This window comes from Rhipicephalus microplus, unplaced genomic scaffold (assembly GCF_043290135.1).
Source record: "Rhipicephalus microplus isolate Deutch F79 unplaced genomic scaffold, USDA_Rmic scaffold_238, whole genome shotgun sequence".
NCBI classification, from domain to species: Eukaryota; Metazoa; Arthropoda; class Arachnida; order Ixodida; family Ixodidae; genus Rhipicephalus; species Rhipicephalus microplus.
Genome location: NW_027464809.1, coordinates 20,560 through 43,305, shown reverse-complemented (window position 1 = coordinate 43,305; position 22,746 = coordinate 20,560).

Sequence of the window (22,746 nt, the reverse complement as noted above, 5' to 3'; positions counted from 1 at the left end):
TAATACTCCTTCATGTACACAATCGGTTAATAGGAATGAAATACAGGCAAATATATACTTATAATCCTTTCAAATACATACAATCACCATGATTTCACTATATACGCCTTCATGTACACAATCGTTCCCAAGAAGTGATGCACACAAAAATATATACGGATAGTGTTTTCAAATGTATACAATCACAGTGGTTTAAGCTTTGTATTCCTGGATGTATAACAATTGGTTATGAGAAATGATGTACATGCAAACATATACGGGTTTTCGCACATATAACTTTAGCGAATACTTAAAAACCAATACAATGATCAGAAACAGAAACTGAGTCAGGACACACAAAAAACAAAAGAAGTAATGCATAATTATGTCTAATGACACAGCTGGGTCACTTTATGCCAAATGTCCCAGCCATTTTGGCAACCACCTCAAATGTATTCGAAAAACTCGTGCTGCATTGAAAATAGTGAACTTCTGGAATATTTAGGAGAGGAAAAATATTTGGTCACATGGCTGCCTTCTGAACTTCCTGGAATGCCATCTAGGTGTTGTATGTGAAAATTTTTATTTTAAAAGCACCGCTCCTTCTTTCTATACGAAACTCGGTCTACGTGTTACGTAACAAGAGCTTAATTTGGGCGACTTGGTTCATAGTGGTTGTGTGCTAGTCACAGCGCGACAACTTTGGGAACAGACAGAAAGGACCTGAAAGAGCACCGACTGTCAACTGAATTTAATGAATGTGCTACGAGCCCTTTTATACGGAGTACAAGAACCGTGTTCATGCGCGACGACACGTGTGAACACTACAAAATAATCTTAACTGTGAAAAGAATACTCCCTCTCGGAAAGGATAAATGAACGTGTAGTGATGCACTGATCGTTGGTTTACCTGATAAATAATACTTCTACAAACGTTAAATTTGCATTAAGTAAACCTCTCCTCGTGACGAATGGTGCAAGATTGACTATTGCTGTTGCTGTTTAGTACACACACTTTTGAAAGCTTGCAAAGGGTGGAAAACAACACGTTAATATCATATCTGCTGGCTATTTTTTTAATTGTGAGACACGTGATGTGGTATAAAACATGCAAAGGTTTTGGTCATTGTTTTTTGTTGGTCCTGTCTTCTTTAACTTTACTTTCTGCAGGAGGGTTTCGCAAACGGGTGTGATGATTCTGTTGGGATATCCAGCATCTTTTAGTCTTTTAATCTGGTTTTCAAACCTGACCTCACCCTTGTGCTAACATGACTTCTGAAGGGTGGCCTGAATACATGTGGTATCAATTCCTCTTTCTACTAATTTTGAATGCCCACTATCAAAAGGCAGAACATTCCTAGCACTCCTGGGCTGATAGCACACGCCAATACCCCAACAGCATCATCACACTTGTTTGCGAAACCCTCCTGCAGAAAGTAAAGTTAAAAGAAATAGGACCAAAAGAAAAAGAGAATGACCAATGACCTTGCATGTTACGTGGTACTACGTACATAAGGTGTCTCACAATTTTAGGAAAAGAGCCAGCAGATATGGCATTGTTGTTTTCCACCCCTTGCAAGCTTTCAAAAGTGCATGTACTTACAGCAACAGGAATAGTAAATCTTGCACCATTCGTCACTATAATAGGTTTACTGAATGCCAATCTAATGTGTATGAGATACCGCTAACATGTGGAAAAGTAAACAAAGGACAAACTGGGCAATGCTTCAACGATCAAGCAAGACAGCGTGCTTTAAATCTTAAAAAAGGCTATAGTAGTCTCATGGCCGGACACCGTAAAGAATGTAAGTGTAGTTCTAGGTTTCATAAAACACGGTTTTTGAAAAAAAGCAAGCAGAAAAAATGAGAGATTTTAGAACTCTTTATCAGGAAGGCCAAGGATCAATGCATCAGTACACCTTCACGTATCTTTTCCGAAAAAGAGTATTCTTTTCTCAGTTAAAATTATTTTGTCATGGTCCCACATGTGCTGTTGCAGATGAGCCCTGTTCTTGTGCTCAGTATAAAAACGCTCGTAGCACCTTCAATAAAATTCAGTTGACAGCGCTATTTCCTGTCCTTTTTGCGATAAGATATTTATTATAGAAAGAATTTCATTTTCTTACAGTTCAGGTATAATGATGAGTTTTCATTGTATCACAACATGGAGCAAATCGCATCTCAATACGGACAAAAATCACGATTTTGTGAAATTCGTGATATTTTCTCGTATATTTCAGCAGCTTGAGAGGTCTAAAGATATTTTTTCCTCAAAATATACCTTCTGTAGAGTAAGTATTCACTGCTCAGATATTCATACAAAGTGCAATATTGAAATACAAAACGCAAACACAACACATTTTTGACTTCATTCTTGGAAGCTAATGTGGCAAAAAAATTGCACTATTATTATTGAGGTTCAAGTACCTTACAGAAGCACATTTACTTAACAGGTAGACCTAATTTGCTTTAGAAAAAATAAGCGGTAGTTTTAAAACGAAATTTTCCACAAACAGCACACAGACGGCATTATGCCAGGAAGTTATAAGCCAGCCGCATGAACAAAACTTTTTTTCTCGCTGAAATATTCTAGCAGTTCACTGTTTTCAACACAGTAAGTCAGCACTTTTTTTTCAAATACAATTCAGATGGTCGCCAAAGTGGCTGGGACGTTTGGCGTGGAATGGTCCAGCTATATTTAAGCAAAATAACTTACACAAATAACAATGTTTGTTCATCTACCATGACTACACTAGAAAAAGTTGTTCAGGCATTGTGACACTAAAATTTTCAGCGTCGTACTGCCTGAACAACTTCTTTGATAAACTCCAAACTCGCGCCGAGAAAAAGCCGCTCAATCACGGTGGATGTTAAAGGCCTTGCGGCCGTAGACAATGTTGAAAATAAAAAAAATCACCTCATCAGTGCTGTCACTCCTTCTTCGTCATTACTGACACGGAAGATTTTTCGGTTATCCATGTGGAGGTTCAGGAAGTAGGCTTGCTCTAGGCTAGGGCCGGAGGGTAGACTACGCAGGACGTCAGCGGCACCCTCTCATCCTGTAATAAGAGCAAATATGACTTCTCATAAAAGGATGTTCGTGCTGTTCTGGCAGCACCATATATAAAGAATGTGTAGTGTGTATCCTTCGAAATGGCGTGTAATTGACATTACACTGAACTTGAAGCATACAACCCATACATTCCAATAATTTCGTATGATAAAGATAAGAGTTTTCCAGCATACAGCAAATTCCCGAAATGAGGTGAAGTGTAAGACTACAGCTCAAAAATGGCACTTACGAAAGCCTGAACTCACCTAAGAATCAAATTCCTTCTAGGGTAGTGAGCCAGTGTGAAAAACAATTCCTAAAGTACAACGTTCAGAACATGTAACATTAATCAAAAAGCACAAGAAACTTACCTCTTCATGTACAAACAGTGAAGACATCTCTGCTTTCTCTTTTACATGAGAACAAATGATCTTGGGCGTGGCACTAGCGAAGAGGTCTGCAAAAAAAAAGTAAAAGATTTACTGACTTTAATTACGCCTCTAACAATCTGAGGAATTGTTACAAGTCACCAATCAGTGCAATTCTGACTGCCTCTATAGGTGCATCAAAAATGAACAATTTTCTCGTTCTTTCTACTCTCACAAGACGCTCCGTCAATGGAAAAATAATCCAAATTTGACGCTGTGCTTCGTATTTGCCTGCTTTCCAGACGTAGGGCTGCGAACATGTCTTTTGTGCACCTAATCTAGCACAAAAATTCGTCATCTATAATTCAATCATCTTAATTCATTGTAATTTGATAAAAAATGTGATAGCTCGTCCAGTTTTTAAAGAGTTGCGGGCCTGCAATAGGCACTGCCTTGCACGTATGACAGTACTTCTTCTTAAAAAAAAAATTCAAAGCTTGCTTTCAGAAAAAGCGTCTGGCATATTTCGACAACCAAGCCCATCCTCTGATGGCAATCAGGCGCACGCTATTAGCGATTATTGACTACGGGATTTGCAAACGTAACCCGTGCCTAAATACTCAGTTAAACACAATCACGCAAGTAAGAGCGCTCGAACGACACCAACGCGCGCTGACGCCGACTACGTTGCAGCAGCCATGGCTTATGATGGAGCTACCGCACATAGCTCCAACAGTCACGTATACTGTCTCGATTCTGTTAAAACGCCAAACGTTATTACAGATGAAAGCAAAGCACGAAAACAGCAAACAGAAAGGAGGGAAAACAACGCACGGCGATGGCCACAACAACGCGCCTTTGGAAGTCTGCTAGATCTTTCCCTGTTGCTGGTGGCACTTGTCCTAAATAGCTTAAAAGACCGAGGCGCACGTGCTGGGAGCGTCGCGGCATATCAGCACCTCCAACTATACCGTCTTTAAGCAAAAAAAAGCCATTTCGTACAGTGCGCCTCAGTACATAACTTTTGCTTTTTCTTTCTTTTTTTGCGCTTACACCTACAGAAGCACGTTGCACATTTGAGTATTAATAGAAATGTTATTACGATGTAGCCCAAAGCACATCTTAAAACAATATCAATCACTTTGTGCAGTGTAGAGACAATGTGCGATCAGCAACTAATCCCGTCCTTGTTAAGTGATCACATCACTCACTATATGAGTGAGGCAGGTACTTACACAACATCGCGCATAGCAGTGTGAACTCGTTAAGTCACACGTTTAATCGGGCATCTGCAACAGGCCCGCGAACGCATGCTGTTGTAAATGGCTGGCAGCCTACTTCGGCAGAGCTGCTGCAGGCGCCCAGCTAGCGCTGTATGATTACTATTTACGAAAACAGTACACTCACCGTTAACAGGCCCACGTTGTCCGTGTCCGCCACTCCATGAATATTCCTTAATCTGAGCGTCACTTCGAACACGGTGTCATGCGTGACCACCATTGAATATGCGCCCGTTCGCTAGAACACACACAGCGACCAAGACCCCAGACCAGCGCAACGCATTTGAAAGACGATGAGACAGAGAGAGCGTCGTTCAGAGAGAGAGAAGGAGGAGGCACTGGCGGCGGCTAAAGCCCCGCGGCGGCGCCGCAGCTGTCGACGCAGGTGTTCGGTGACGCAACTGTTCGCTTATCTACGCCGCCGTTGTGGGAGCAAAGCTGGCCGGGGTGAGCGGGGGGGGGGGAGGAGCGGGAAACCCGCCAGGACGGCGCCGAAGAGCAAACGCTATGGCGCATACGGCGGACGGCCGTTCCTCGCGGAATGACTCCTTGTAAATGGCAACTCTCCTTCCAGCCAGTCGCACAGCGACGCAGGTTCTTTACCAGCTTCGGGTTCTTGGAGTATTTTGACGGAATGCGATTGCAGTGGGCGAAAAATAGTGAAGCAAAACTTGCGGAAAACAAAGTGCACCATGGAATGGCCAGAAACAATAATTATTTCGTCCTCGGTGGCATTAGCGGGAGAGCATCGCTACACCTTTTTCCAGAGGAATTTCTTTTTGCATTGTCTGTGTCTGGCACTTCCGCGTATGGTGCCGCAAACACTGAATGCGTAGTCGAAGCTGGAACCAATTAATCCACAGACGCGGATGTTTAGAAGGCTTGTGACGCACCACGAAACGTGCCGAGGTTGTTATAACAAACTTTTTGGTGAACACATGATCAGCACATAATTCCATATGGTTACCCAATAAGCTAGCTAAGCACCTGTAACAAAGGCAGGGCACGTTCTTGTTAAACGTTGTTAATATAAACGATGGTTGTGCATAAGTGCAGTGACAGCTTTCCGTGGGAATTAATCATAACCCACGTTTCCGAGCGTAGAAGCACCTCAGCGGACCTAATCAGCTACCACAGCAAGTTCGTAAGCAACGATCAGGTACGAAAATGTGCAGCTGTTTTCCATGTACTGAATAGTCCATGTACAGTGCGTTGACAACCGCCGTTCCTTAAGCTACCTCCCATATAGACTCCCAGTCTGAGCAGGTGTGGGACCTTAAACAATAAGAAGCAGTGCCTCCCCCCCCCTGCACACACACACACACACACGAAATTCGAGGGCGCACGGGCTGATACACACGTATACACACATACGGCCACACACACACGCGACCGTAAATGCACGCATGCATGGGCGTACACATGTGCACAGGCACGCCTAACACAAGCACGGACTCGCACATACACGCGCACGCACACATGCACGGGTGTACACACAATCGCGCTTACACGCACACACACACCCATACTCGGGCGAACATTATTTGTGTGTATATAATCTATAGCAAACATGCAGCTTATAACCAACGCTAAGAAAAGCTTTCGTAACATGGATTGCAGTTAATTGCCATTATAGATGAAACGCGATTTGCTTCTGCTGACACTCTGCTGTATTCGGAGAGCACCTTCACACATTCTAAGTCAATTAGGCCGTCATTTAACGCAAGGTGCACATATTCGTGCAGTAGCTGCGCTGCTCGGCCGCCAATCCGAAGGTCGCGGGTTCGATGCCGGCCGTGGCAGTCGAATTAAGGCGGAGGCGAAAAGGTAGAAAGAAGCCTTTGCACTGTGCGATATGAGCGCTCATTAAAGAACACCAAATGGTGAAAATCTCTGCAGCTTTCCACTACGACGACCCTCATAATCATATCGAGGTTTTTGAAACGTAAAATCCCAAATATTATAATTATGTGTTCTTTTTATGCTGCATATTCCATCTGATGAATCGGCACCTACACCCTTCTCAGACACAAAAGCACCCTTAGAGCCTATTTTAGGGTGCTATTGAGGCAAGCACCCAAACCAAAGGGTGCTTTTTTTTCAATCGACCAATTATGGGTGTTAAAGGGTGTTGCAAAGAGTGCTTTCTCGTAAAAGCACCCTTTTTACACCTTTTTAGGTGCAAAAGTTTTTACTGTGACTACGGGCCGAACGCGGGATGGATGCGCTGTCACCCGGTTGTTGTCGCGGCTCACAAACGCCACTACGCTATCTGGTGGTCTAGTCTTCGATGATTCTCGTACGCAGGAAGCAATGAAAGACAGTACTGCTTACTATGCTCGCAAGTGGCTGTCTTGTAATGCACGAAAAGCAGAAAAAATCATCGACGCCAGCGGTGTTGGTCGGCTCGTTTTGCTCAGCAAGACCGCAACAAGCTCGGTCACGCCAACAGCAAGCTCGGTCACCTCTTCCACAAAATAGGGACGCGATGTAGGCGCAGAGTAGGTTAAACTCCCGTTGGTTACAACATTCAGTTAGGTGCACTGCGACAACACAAGTGAGTATGGCTTGGCCGCCATTTTTCAAAATTCCTTGACTGGCACTCCTACTGGTCCGCGGCGACTTATTCGGTGACAGACGCCGCAAAAATTGGTCCGAGAGCGATCGGCATGGAGAGGGCCCTTGCGGCGGATCTCGCCGAAGCCGAACCGGATTCGGAGCACTTACGGCGGCCGCAATGATCAGTGTGAACGAGGCCTAACACAGCGCCTTCAGAGTACCATTCACCAATTTTCTTGCGCAGAATATCAAATAAACGTTTTGTTCACTCTCTCCAGACGCGTCTTTCGACGACGTTTACAGTGTAATGTGTAGATTCGGGCCAATTTTTAACACGTGGTTCGCGTCGTGTTTTTTCTACTGATACTAGTAATAGTCAAACTTTACATTATCATCAATGGCGCTCGAAGAGCAAGAAGAAAAAGACGCATTGGAATTATCATCATGCCGCTCGGAGAACAAGAGAAGGAAACTTCTGTTAGGCGATGGCGTCGGCCGAGTATGCTTCAGCTGCATACGCTGTACGTGGTTAATCTTGTGTTACGCCAAGTGACAACGACGGCAGCCTTCTTCTCCTTTACATGCTCCACACTTAACGAATGCTAGCAAAGTTTGAACGTGCGCCGACGGAAAGCGCTCTGGCAAGGGCCGGAACACACGCGCAACTCAAACAAGAGCCGCAGGGATAGACAGGTAGAGTAAATAATGATTGTAATGATTGCTGATGTTTGGCGTTCCAAAACTGTCACAAGAATATGAGAGACATATGTAGAAGAGGGCTCTAGAAGTTTCGACCACCTGGGGAAATTGAACGTGGACCCGAATCTGAGCACATGGGACTACAACATTTCCGCCTCCATCGAAAATGCATCTACCGAAGCTGGGATTCGATCCCGCGACCTGCGGGTCAGCAGCCGACTGCCTTAGCCACTAGACCACCGTCGCGGTATTTATTAAGAGCTTCATATTGGTGGCAAAGTGGGCTCTTTGGTAGACATGCACAGGTATTTCAAAATGCGCAACGACGGGACGCAGAATAGAGCACACAACACCAGGCAGTGATAAATGTGGTCTATTCGGGGCCCGTCTTCGCGCTCTTCGAAATAAATAAGAAGGCTGCTCTTCGAACTGCAGCGCTTGAGTCGTTCACACTGCTAGCCGTGTCTTATTAGCAGCGGAACTGTTTAAGTTTTTATCGCAGACGTGTCGCCTGAACAAAAAACTATGCAGCGCAATGACTAGACCGGTGACCAGAAAGTGCTCTCTCTGTGCGCTCCTTCGACTTTCGCATCACCCCCAGAGCACGTGCACCGATTTGTACGACGCGGGATACAATAAAACTGATGGGCAAGAAAGCAAGCGCAGAAAGAGAGAGAGAGAGAGAGAAAGGGAACGAAAAGAGAAACATATAGATGGCATAGCTCAGATGGCCTTTTACGCATGTGTGGCCTTTTGATGTGTGGTTACTTATAGTTTCTGCAACGCCGCAGATGAATATCTGTCAGTTTAGCTAACGATATTTCTGTCAAAGCACACACAAAAAACAGTTACCTGAAAACATAACATATAACAATCACAGTACGCAAACAAAATTTTAGTACAATATGGCACAAATCAAACAGGTAGGAAAGGCGTAATACACATGTCACAATCTCGCAACATCTAAAACAAAGCCCCATTGTCCCTAATATTTCCTATATCTTCGGAGGTTTTGTTCCACTCTCTAATCGTTATTTAAAAGAAGGTGTTGGCAAAACAAGTGGTTTTGTATGAGTGTTCTACTTTATTTTACTGGCATCCCTTAGAGTGTTATGCTGGTGCTAATAGGTGTTTCTACTTATTAATTCCTTTTGGGTGATAATATATGCTGTGCAAGATTTCTAATCAAGGTTTCTGTCTTCGAGGTTGTAGAGTTTTCCAGCCTAATGCTGCCTTCATTTGTGAGATACTTGCGAATGGGTCGGGATTATATAGTGATCAATCGGGCTGCCTGATTTTGAACCTCTTCTATTGTTTCCGCAAGATACTTTTGAGCCAGGTTCCAGATGAGACAAGCATAATCAATTATGAATGTTACGCGTAAGAAATAAAGGGTCTCATTTATCTTTCTTGTGGCACAATGCAAGTTTCGGCAAAAAAAGCCTATTCTTCTATACTTTGGGATCATTTGTTCTATGTGTCTGTTCCAATGAGATGAATAAGTTAATGGAATTCTCAAGTATTTACACTCTGGTACTTTTTTAGTGCTCCGCCATCGGTACTGTATGTGTATAGGATTTCTGGAAATCTTTTTGCAAAGCGGACGTGGTTCCACATCGAAATACTTGAGTGCATTCTTCATGTGGAGCACAAACGTGTTGCTGCTGTGTTTTGATCCTTTTGTATTGATTCGGCGTGTGCGAGTGAAGTGATGCAACGGTAGATGACGCACTCATCTGCGAAAAGTTTGACGTGCTTTTGCCACGTGCAACACCAAAATTCAAATTGATCTCTTCAAAAGGCGTCCAAGTGTGACGAGTGTAGTTGGCGCGCGTGACGTCTTATTTACACTGCTGAGCACTCATCAATATTCAGCGGAGGTGAATGCTCCTCCTTGAGGGAGAGAGAGTTTAATGAAAGGAAAGTTTTCTGATTGCAAGCTTGACAGTTGCTCGGGACGAGGAGAATAGCACTCGTTGAACACCTCCTCCCCCCAAAAGACAGCATGGCGCACGCCTAAGGCGAGGGTGGTGTTTCTGGTTTGGCATCGATCCAGCAAGCCAATACAGAGGCAACACATAACCACTACAATGTTTTATTTCCCATCAAAATACGTTAGCTGTGCAAGAATAAACGAATTAACACCGCATATAAACGAAGCGGTGACGCCTTCTCTCACGGCTGCCGAACGACATGTCGTAGTGGCACCGCCGCGTCTGTCTGTCTGCTCCTTACGCAGACCTGAAGTTCTCCTTCCTCATTATATTCTTGAAAGCTTCAGCAGCAAGCTTCGGTGTCAAGAAGAGCCTACTGCTGCCTGAGAGCCATGACCCTCTAAATGTGTTTCTCGCCTTACTGGAGCGTCGACCACCGCTCGAAGATAACCGGCTAGCGGCGTTGCATCCCTGGGGGTCATAGCACGTTCCAAGCCTGCCAGGGTAGGTGATGCCAAAAACGAATGGTGCTTCAAGAGTCCATGCGTTCTTCGTTTGGAGATGTGGACGCTCTTTCTCTCCTTTCAACCACGAAGGACTCAGGAAGCACGGTGCTGCTCAACCATAACGAAGCCATACGTCGCCTGCAGTGACAGGATAGCCGCGTCCTTTATTGGATGCAGGACGAACGCGACCCGGTGATGGTTCCGCCCTGTAGGAAATGTGGGCAGCCACGTCCGTCTTCGTCATCGTCGCTGTCGCGGTTGTCGTAGAAGGAAGTCGGCAGGTCCTGGTGCGGCGCTAGAAGTCCTGGCCAGTGGTCGGTAGAGGTTTGCCTTCGCAAATCGCCAGGACCAGCAGTGAAGGGTGGTGTAGGTACTCCAGCACGACTGCTTGCTTCCCGCTCATTCCCTCGTCCGGCAAAGCGAGAGCCTCCGGTTCTGGGTGCTCACTCGCAATGGCTTCCTCTTCTCCCGTGAGGACATCAGACTCGCTCGAGGCTTGGGGTTTCCTGCTGTCAGATGATGATGAAGCTTTGATGTTGAATATCGGCGTCGTTACGGGAGTCTCTGAAAACTGGTCACTCGCAGAAGAGCGCCGAGAAACGAGATTGTCGTGCCGCGTTTCGGGAAAAGCCGCACCGACGCTCACCTTGATTAGCTTCGTGTTCCTTCGTCTTGAGATGGGCGAACAGTTTTGGAAGGCTTGCTTACGTGTTCGATGACGGCGCGGGCGGCCCCTCTTAGAACGACCGCAGAACGGCAGCTTCGACTTCAACTCCATCCTTCTGCGACGCTTCGGAACAGCGACGATGGTTGACATGCCTCGAAGATGCCGGCTAGGGCCCTAGTAATTCGACTACGGGCGAAGCACGTTCAGGACGCGCTGATACGAGCAGCAAGATGCTGATGGCGGACGCAAAATGAGTTTAGCGTGGGCAGGACGTGGACCGGCAACCTGAAAAAACTGGAGCACGACTGTGCGTTCCAAAAACGAGCCAACGAATGCTCACAGTGCCACGTCGAAGCAGTGGGGACACGTAGACACGTGCGCTCGTGGCAACGAGAAGAAGATAATGATGATAATGGCGTCGTATAGATTGCACTCACCCATAAAGCACCGAGATGATCATGTCATTGTTCCCTCTCATATAGCCCATGCCCACACTGAGGTAGTGGCAAATAATTGATTTTATAAACTTCATGAAATCTTCGGACTATTAAGTATTGATAAACAAAAAAACGAATGTAAGAAGAAAAGACCGCAGTAATTGTAAATTAGTAGATTCAGAACAGGCAGCCTAATGGTTATCACGAATGGAATTAGAATAAATAACATCAAATTGTAACCAGAAATTTTTTTTGCGCATAAACTTTCTCCTCTTTTAAAGAATACAGCATGCTTTTCGCTGCTCCATTCAGAGATTTGGCACAGCAAATCTTAATTGTGCCTGGCTTCTAAGGAATCGTATAGAAAAAACACGTAAACGTCAGTGTTCGGCAAATAAACTGGGCTCGAATGATCCGGCAAAAGTTCTCTTGGGCCTTGTTGGTTCGTAATCGTAGAAGTACTTTTACTGCGCGAACGCACCAGAAAGAAAGAGATGACACACATAGCCCTGTGGGTGACGCCACGAAGTGACGAACTGCGACATGGTCATGTGCTCCGTCCTTTACCCCGACTCCGCGTCAGCGCTGCATCACTACATCTGATGGGGAACAACAACTTTGTGGAACTCGCTGCAGCAGACGCTTATCTGGAAGGTTTTGTGCCGGGTTAACCCTACATGCTACTCGTGCAGGGTTAACACTACATGCTTGCAACAAACATTGGCGTCATTGAAGCTTTGGTAAACGTACCAGATGGGAACTCTTTTAGAAGAAGACTCATTGGATGCCCGTGCGACACACTCTCTCGTGTTTGACAGTACAGGAGTTGCCACTGGTTCTTAATGTCCTACAATGACACTGTTCAAGGTCCATATTCTTTGGCAGCAGGCGTACGTGAAGATGTTGCCTTGTTTCATGTGCTTTTGTGGTCTGAACACCGTGTTGAGTGGTGGAGTTAATGCCGAGGTGCCAAGTATCTGCCATCCCGTAGGGCTTCGCGCTAGTCTTCAATATTGAGCTATTCTTTGATCCTCTATAAGTTAGTCAAGTGTATTATGGAGTCCCACAGCGGTCGAATAGCGTTTGACGCACGCACGTTGTTCTTGATTCTGGCATTGTGTATGTAGCATGTTCATTTTTTATTGGCTCCAGTATGCCCTACAGCATCAGTTAAATAAAAATAAAAAGTTCTGTTTCCTATATGAAGACCAGCAGTGGTTGATGCAGTAGAGCGTGCGGCCAGTGCGTCAAGTCAAGTGGTCGGACGAAGTGGTGGTGAAGGCTGCGTAGGTGGCGATCGATTGCGAGCCCGGTGAAGGCGCGGACAGGTTTGCAATCGAGCGTTGCCTCTGTGGCCGGTCAACTCAGAATGGGCATGTCATTGGAGAAGGTGGTGCACCTGAAATCCATGTAGCCAGGATTGCAGCAGCCAAGGCAGCGCCCACTCGAATCCTTCTCAGCGCAAGTTTAAAGTGCACTAACATCGCACGTACACCTAAGAGTAAACACGTCGTCCTCCCGCGTTTCACCTCCGTAAAAAGGCGGCTGCCGCTGCCTCGATAATAGTGAGTTTTAGAATAGCGCACCGCGAGCCCTTGCGGTGCGGTCGCTGCCACTGCGCATGCGTCGTAGCGCGAGTTAGAGTTCGCGTTCGCGGACCACACAAAAAAAATTCGAAATTGCGTGTGGTGATTGCGGCCCGAATGTGGCCAGCAAGCGCTGGTTTCGAGGCTACAATGTCGCTGCGATCGTGCGTTGCGGTTCGCAGCAGCGCAAACGCTATTCTAAATCTCGTATGGCGCCTGCTACGCACGCAACGCCCGCAGAACTTGCAAACGGTATTCTAAAGCTCCCTAATACCTGACGACCATCGGTCTAGCGGTCGAACAGCATAACCACTAGACTACCGTGGTGGGTGAACACAGTTTCAGTAGCTGCTCGGTGTAATGATGCAATATGTGAAAGGCAAGGCAGGTTGTTGATGGTAATGGATAATTTCATGTGCTTGGTGGCATGTCCTTGAAATTAAGTTGTAACGAATGGCGCCGCTGTCGCGTACTGTTACTTTCGGGTTCATTTAGAGGAAATATATTTGAACCGTGAGTCAGATTTTTCACATAACTCGGGTGATTACTTTTTAGATGCGAAGCATCCCATGGGCGAGGTCAGTCCGGTGTTTGGCGTGACCACTCTTTCAGCGCATGCTCGTCCCATCTCGCTCACTCTCCTCTGCTACGCTTTCCCTCTTTCGCCTCTCAACACGGACGCAAGCACTCGCCCGTGACCTCCAAGGTGTGCTGGTGGAAGAGTTCTCTTGTACGTTGTTGAACAATAAAAATTCGCAGCATGGCGGTTAACTAAAAGCAGACTGCCAGTACCTGTGTCCAGTCGGAGTCTCGTGTCTTCTATTACCCATTAGCAGCGATTAGCATGTTGCAGTAGGAAACTTCGGTCCATCACTGGGTGTTTTGCGCCTCACCAGGTTTCTCTTCTGCGCAACTCCGCGATGAGCACCAGCGTCAACGCCGCCACCTGTGTAAACGTTAGCGCCCGCCGCTTCCCATCTACAAGTGGTTCCATTTAGCGAGAAATGGTATATATTTTTTCTCCTGTACCACGAGTCTTCGTGCCACCATTTCTGTAAGAATTTTATTTTATGTTTACATTTGTCGCGGAAACATGCCATTGGCGAGCATTCGTTGGCTGGGTGTGGCGAATCAGTTAATAGATTCGCAATCATATCTTATTTGCGGACAGCATTTATCGGTTAAAATAGTTAAACGATGGCTATATTACTGTCGCATGTTCGCGTTACAGCGTTGCTTCCCCCCCCCCTTCTTTTTTAGAGTGGATCTGGTCAATCCGACCATTAGTCGGTTCAGAGAAAACACAAAAATATCAGCATCATGAAGCGAAACACGCTTGCTTCGTCCTCTCCTTCCTCTTCATCATCCTATAGGCAGGCGTTCTATTCTATGCCGAGCCCCCTCATCGCTCCCCTACCCGCCTCTACAGGTAGACACATGCCATTGTGTAAGTGGCACGCGTCAATGGTGGTACATGAATGATACCCTACCTTAAAACAGCACATATGAATGTTACAATCTCAATCGAAGCTTCACACAGGGGCGCCACTGTAGTGCATTTGTTACGGTGCTCGGCCGCTTACTTGAAGGTGGCAGGTTTGATCCCATCGCGGCAGTAGCATTTTCGATAGAAGGGGAAAAGCTGGATGCCTCATTTTGATTTAGGTGCATGTTAAAAAAAGAAAGCCCCGGTGTTGACAGTTTTCCGGAGTACTCCATAACGTATACAGTGCCTCACAATTCTATCGATGTTTTGGCACATAAAGCACCAGCATATAACCCCCCGCGACGTTCTATAGCGTAGATATACGGCCCACGTAATCTACGTTTTTTGTGTGTTCAGGTAGGGCACAACATGGCTGCGGGCTTATTGTAAGTGAACGATGAAATCGTTTACGGGGCGGTAGCATGTAAGGCGCATAAAAGCAAGTGCTGAAGCCGTAGCGTTCTCGGTTTGATCAATACGATGTCATTAGGGAATGCTCCGCATAAACGCCAGCGGCTAAGCTCGTGGGTGTTTATGCGGAGCGTTAGCGTTCGTCTCTCAATGGACCGTGTGACGTATGCGCAATGCAAAATCAAAGGTTTGTGCGTACGCGATTCGAAAATTTCCTATCTATTCCCTTTACTGCACTTCATTTCCTTCGTGCTTTCACGTGTGAGGTATACGCGATTCGCAGTTGCGAAACAGACGAGACCGCATGTCTGTGCTTTGTGCGTTATACACTGACCGCTTGTTGGTGACACTTTGGCCTTATTATTGTTCCGCAGAGCTCGTAGCCATTGTTCGTGCACAATAAAAATCTCCCCGACTCTCCGGCGAGGCGCTCACGATCGCTTTTAAACTAAATGAAATGCTTTTAGTTCCCATTGTCAGTGGCCGCCCAGTGAACTTGAGCCGAAAGCCAGTGCCTTTATCTGGGCACTGAAACATCGAGGCATTGATGCGAGAACAGTCAAAATTCTCAATAAATGGCCAAGCTTTGCACTAAGTTGCTCAAGGCTTAAAAAAGCGATGCTGGACTATCATGAAGTGTGATTTGCTTTGCTTCTGGGGCTAAACCCTGGCCAAGTGGTGGTAGGTTACTTCAGCGTCTTCTGTCAGCGCAGAAAGGTTTGAGGTAAAGCACAGACAGTCGCATGGACGACACTATTATCCCAGCTCCAGAAACAAAAACTCACTCTGAAAGCGAGCGTTCGCACCTCTCATAGATATACGAGTGCGTCGTCGTTGGGGCATTGCTTCTATAGCTTCCATGTCTTCGCGAAGCAGCCGCTGCCTTTCCTGTTCTATGGTATTCTCTCGTTGTATACGTACTCGTGGTCTTCGGCTCCCTGCTCTCGCTTCGCAGCTATTCCTTGGGCTACTTATTGTCTTATTCATTTTTAGTACACCAATGGTGAGCCACGAGATTTGCCCAATTTCTGTGGAACGTATTCATTGATAATGATGATACTTCTCTGGTTACCATGGACTTTCTATGTAAGTACAATACAACTAGCCATGTTTGACGATTTTAAAGGAATAAATTCCAAATTTGCATGCTGCTTTGAGACCTTGAGAAACCTGTAGTAGGTCCTGAAAAGTCCTTTAATATCCTTGAATATCCTTAAATTTTTGCGCTTGAAACCTGTGGAATCCCTGGCAATAAACTTTTGTGTATAGTGAGGCTGCTATTGTTGCTACTCTTGCGTTCAAATGAGTCTCCTCTACGCAAAGAAAAGCTCCCGCTTTTTTTTGGGGGGGGGGGGGGTGCGTGATTAAGCAGAGCATGCTATTTTCTTAATTCAATTACCCACCATTGCCACTGGCTCAGACGGACGGAAGCACGGAAGGGCTGATGGACGCTTCGCCCAACTCATCATAATCCACTCCATGAATATGCTGTGATATTTTATTTATTTGTTTTATTTGCGTCTCTCTCGATTTTTTGGTCACGCAAAGAGCGTCCGTCCGTTTGTCTGTCAACTACACGAAATCGTCCGTCCATCCGTCTGTCAGTCCGTCTGTTCGTCAAGTGAACAAAATCGTCAACTATACGAGAACCACCATTGCCAACTAGTGATATTATTTCCAAGAGCATATACGCACAACTCCATCTAGTGAGCAATCTTCGAAACGAACTAGAAGTGGCTGCATACTACTACTACTACCGCTTCTACTACTACTACTACTACTACTACTACTACTACAGAGGAGAGAAAGACTAACACCCTAATAAGCTTCGCCCCTAAAAACATTATTTTGAAAGTTCAGTGGCCTGGATGGTGCCGATCCCACGCCCAGTTCCTGAAATGCGAGCGTGAAAGCTTTCTTTCTTGGACTCTTAGGTGCGCACTGCGTTGTAAATGCCTATACGCAACAGTTTTTAACCAAGGCAGGATTGCATTTACCCAGCCGTTTCACGCGGCGACGCACTAGTTGCACACTTAGCTACAGGATTATCTTACCAGCGGTAACTCGTGTACACCTTCAAGTTAAACCCATGCCCCAAAATATGGTGGCAGGAGTACAAGATTGAAAGAAAGACCCCAAGGGCAGAAAAAAATCGCAAGAATCTTTCAGGATCACCGAAACGTACTGCTTGTCGACGCTGCTCAACAGGCGGGAGACCGTTACACCATATGAATGTATTGATCGCTTCGTTCCATGTGTTGTTAAAAAGAAGAAAGAAAGGAACTCCTGGATTTCTCGGGACACGTTGCATCTCAAAAGGAAGTTAAAACGATTAAAAAAGCGTCGTAGTCTTGGGAATATCGCTGGTATAAACGAAGAGATTTCAGAAGTTGCAACTAAACTAAAACACCAAATCCATATTGACAAACAGCTGTATTATGGGGAATCATTACCAAACTTCATTAAAACGTTTCCTGAGAGATTTTGGCGGAGCATTAAGCCTACATCTACTGAATGTAATGTTTTTGTAGTTGATGGAGTTGATGTGCATGATAGCAAGGTTATTTCGAATGCCTTTAATCAACAATTCAAATCGGTTTTCACCATTGACAATAATGTTCTTTCCTCATTTGATGCAGATTATCCACCTGTACCTGACGTTGTTATCAGTGAGTGGGAATTTTAATTATGCTACTTAAGCTCAATGTTAAAAAGACACCTGGACCGGATAGCATTCCAAACGCATTTTTAAATCGTTATGCCGAGTGGATCGCCAAATATCTGTATGTTTTATTTTCAAAATCGCTACACGAAGGTCGAGTACCAGATGATTGGAGGGCCGCCAGAGTCAAGCCTCTTTATAAGTCGAGTAAAAAGCAACTTATCTCGAATTATCGTCTTATTTCATTAAGGTCAACTACCTCTAAGCTTATAGAACACATAATACATACGCATATCTCTGAGTTTCTTAGTAAGCATAATATCTTAACAAAACACCAGCACGGATTCAGAAAAGGCTATTCAACCTGTACTCAACCTGTCGAAACAATTCACGATTTCGCAACTTCAATTAACAATGGGACACAAACTGACGCCATCTTTATGGACTTTTCAAAAGCGTTTGACAAAGTCTCACACAAGAAATTACTTCTTAAATTTTAGAAAACACTAAATTTTAGAAATCCGCGCCTAATAAAATGGATAGCAGACTACCTTATAAACCGTAAACAATTTGTTGTTTTTAATGAATTCTGTTCAGAAGAGGCAACCGTTAACTCTGGCGTCCCACAGGGTACAGTTCTTGGACCCCTTTTGTTTTAAATTTTTATCAATGATATTGTGAATGAAATTCCTGTAAAAATGAAGTTGTATGCAGATGATTGTGTCATATATTCTGAAATACCCAATGTAACCGATCAAATTATTCTGAATAGTGCCTTTTATAACATTGTGAGGTAGTGTGATTTATGGCAGATGTCAATTAACTTCGATACAACAGTATTTATACGAATAACCCACAAGAAAAAACCCCTACTATTTAATTATTCCACCGCAAGTTTCACCCTTTCTGAGGTAACTAACATTAAGTATCTTGGTCTTTGGATTACCAATAACCTTAGCTGGATTAAACATATTGACTCCGTAATTACAAACGCTAACCGAAAACTACTATTCTTCCTTCGAAGTGCTCTAAAACGTTCTAATTCCACGGTGCGTACTCTAGCGTAGAGGACTATCGTTCGCCCAGTGTTAGAATATGGAGTGATTATTTGGGACTCCTTCACTAAAGCTAACATAAGTAAATTGGAAAACGTGCAAAAAAGGCAGTCCACTTTACCTTTAATAGCTTTGGACGCACCTCTATAACTGAACTCCTACATCGTGCCAATGAGCCTTCAGTTACCGAAAGAAATCGTTAATTACAACTACAATTTCTTTACCAAATAATTAAAGGGCATTACAAGCTTGATGTTTCCAATGTCATTTCCTTTTCTCCTGGGTACGCCACCCGCCAAAAGCATCAACTTACAATAACCCCTTTCCGGTCCCGAAATAACTGCTTCAAATATTCCTTTTTCCCCGTACAGTAACTCAGTGGAATTAACTAACTAATAACCAAGTGATGGAGCCGTCCTTAAAGTCGTTTGCAGCAAATTTGACCTGATTGTTCACATCATGTCGTTCTATTTTTTATTTGTTTGTTTGGTTTATGCATTCTTGTGTGCCAACATTGTGAAAATTATATCTGTAACCACCCTGCTAAAATCTCTGTAATAGGGATTGCAGTATGAATAACTAAAATAAATAAATAAATATGCGAGGTGACCGGCCATGGGCAACCTTAAGGTCCCTAGATAAAACAAGGTAGCGTCACTCATTGTTCTCGAGCCGTCCTCCTCACTCTCTCGATTACTCCTCTTTTTCTCTGCCATTCGCGTCTGTAATTGGTGCATTACTTGCACGTGATCTTGCAAATGGCTGGTGGTGTTATTTATTATTATGCAAAAGGTTGAAAACGAGTACGCATGCGCATATGGCTCCAGCCGGATTCTCGCCGTGACCAAAGACAAAATCGTAGCCAGAACATAAACTGAAGAGGAGGAGCGTTTCGGTGTGCGCTAAGTCGACCAAGATTGTTTCGCCATGCTCGTTCAATGCAACATCTGCGTTTTTCAGCAATGCTGCGTTGCCGTAAACAACAAAAAATGGTTTCGCTCTCTTCAAGTTACCTCATGCTTTCCGAGATGAAGCGCACCATGAAGTGCAACTATGAACCATTTCACGCGAATGCTTTCGTGCAACTCCGTCAACGTATGTCGACGCGGATCTGCGAAGCGAGCTCACTTGTCGGTTTTTATTGAAACGCCAGGCGCGCGTCTAATGCGTGTCTAGTGCATGCCAGTTGGTACAAATACATGTGGGTATGCACGTATACAGAGCAGCTGTAGGTTGTAATCAACGCACCTTCGGAAACATTTCACTCTTGACCAGTTCCCGCTTGAGCGCTGCTTCGAGACACCTCACCAGTAGAACTCTCACTTTTCAGGAAGTTCCCAGCACCGCATCAGAATCACTTGGCATCACGATTGTCCAAATGGGCACATTTAAAAAAAACGTCATCGCAGTGCTGCTGGACGAATGTTCGTACCAGTCTGGTCGTAATTTTTTTTCTTGCGTGTGCACAAGCTGGTTGTAATCAATCGTCACAACGTCACGCCCTGTGGCCACTTACAGGATCCAGCAAGAAGCACGTTCACTGTGTCAAAGCACGAACAAAACACAATCGGAGAAGTGGACTAGTTAGAACTGGACGAAATACCGTGGTCGTGGAACTACGCGAGACGCCATGGCTAGTGGTGTAAAGTATAGAACTGCACAACGTTGCCGGTTGAGTAACGCACATCCCGCTTGCTCTTGTGTTGTGCCGTTTATGTTCATAAAGGTAACTGTTTATTCTACGTCTTATTTCGTTCCATTTTGCTTCATTTACATCTATTCACCGTAGCAACGGAACCCAAACATTCGCTTTTGGATGAAAGTTTTAAACCTTCTAGGAGGCGCTTCAGGAACATAGGCGAAGAGGAAAGGGAAAGGTGTCGCTACCTTGGAAACTTGTTTCATCTAGGGACCTTAGGGCAACCTGTCACTGCAGTCACCCTAAAAACTGCCTCTGCTTTAGAGGCAGAAGAAGCCGCCATCACGCGGGAGAGAGTTGGTCTGGCTCCATCCCCCTCTTTGCTCATTCTGTAACAAGGATGAAACAATCGAGCATTATTTTTTATCATGTACTCGCTTCAAGTCACTGAGAAAACACATTCTTAAAGCGCTTTTTAATCGAACTATTATTTCTAATATTCTCTCCTTTCGAGCCTCCCCATTAGGTCATTGTCACCGGGATATCTGTTCTGCTGTACGAAGATTCCTAATCGAATCAAGGCGGTTTTGATTGCAAATATCTCAATCAGTTAAATTTGGTTTCTTCTAACCATTTTAAAAAGCATTTATTTAAAAGTAATGTGTAATCCACAATCTAAACAATCGTTTCTTGGTCAATCCACCAAAGTGGGTGTGAACCATTTGTTTAGGCCATCATCATCATCATCATCATCATCATCATCATCATCAACCTAATCTCTATTAAGGCAAGTAATTACATCTTGTCTGATTCTAAAACGGTGCTCACGAACTTCATTTTGGGCTGTGTTGGACGTATTGCGGCCAACATGATCAAAAATAACCAATGAAGCCATGATAAGATACAACTTGAATGGGTGCCCGCTCACGCCGGGAATCCGGGGAATGGGTCGGCTGACCGTGTAGCTCGAGGTTTGATCAACCGGGAGGTGAAACCTTCAGCTCTTGACTTCCCGCAGGAGGGGATCAGTACATATAACGAAATTGCCGCTTATTAGCGAGAGAGCCGCAAAACAAACGTAACCCCACATAATGACCTCACAAGGAAACAGGCTACGATCTGGAGGCAAATCCAAACAAATTCGTTTCCTAGCCCCCATCGGCTGTCTAAAATTTTCCCAGAAGACGCTCGACCACACCGCAAACATTGCGGCTGCTGGAGGGTTACCCGAAATCAAGTTCTTCGTGAATGTGAGGGGAACCCTCCACTAAACACATTACTGCCAGCTTCCTCCTTAGGGGAGTGGGAGTCACTCCTATGGTCGACTGATTACCGTGTTCAAGCAGAAGCAGTTACCTGGGCGGAAACAATCGTGGCAAGCTACTGGCCACCACTCTTCACTCCCTTTACACGCTTAATTCAACGACTTCGTTGTGCCTTTCAATAAAACTTCGAAGCCGAGATAGCCTGCGAGAACGATTCTCGTGTACATGCGTATATCTGCAAATTATACAGCGAACATAACTTGGAAGATATTTTAGGGTCTAAGCGTCTTCAAGTCGAGGCTTGTCCGTTTGCGAAGCTGGCGTGCACCTTAGCCATGATTACGATGATACGGATGACGATTAAAATAATGATGATCACACAGAACGACTGGCTTGGGCGATTCGTGACGTCTCGATATGCTTCACGATGCATTTCGTCTTAATGAAAACAACCACCAGAGGAACGTGCACTGACTTCGTCTTCAGAAACTTCAGGCTAGATGAGATACCACAAAACAGTACTAATGAAGGCAATTCGAAATTCACAACTCAACGCTACATACCATTTATGACAAATAAACATTGTGTATACCTGTACACCACTTTGTCACTCATTTACATGCGTGAGTGGTCAATGTAATTGGTGGTTCACATAATACCGAATGATCCCACTGCTTTGCCCACTCATTATTATTAAAATCGTGCATATGACGTAATTTTAGTGACTTTTTTAAAGTTTGCGTGCACGGTCGAGCACTTCCCCCTAACTTCCTCCTTACTTTCCTCAGGGCACCACGCGGCAGTGCTCTGCACTGCAGGGCTGTGCTCTGTTTGTGTGGTCACACGATAATTGCAGTATGTTGTTATAGATTATCTACTATTTGTGTTTATCTTTAAATCTTTATCAATAGGAATTGTTGAGGTTATCATTGAAATGTTAAGGCACGAATTCTTGGCCGAAATGCCATAGTGGGCAAGTGCCATACTGCTAAGGAAACAGGGCGACCCGCTCGAGCTGTTCCTCGAGCTCGAACAATCGTGAACGTGCCAAAAGAAGAAGATTCTCGGTCGCGTATGGTCGCTATATACCCCACTTCTGACACCATGTTCAGAGACGCCGAGTAAGACACGAGCATGGCTCATAGCAACAACAAGAAGACC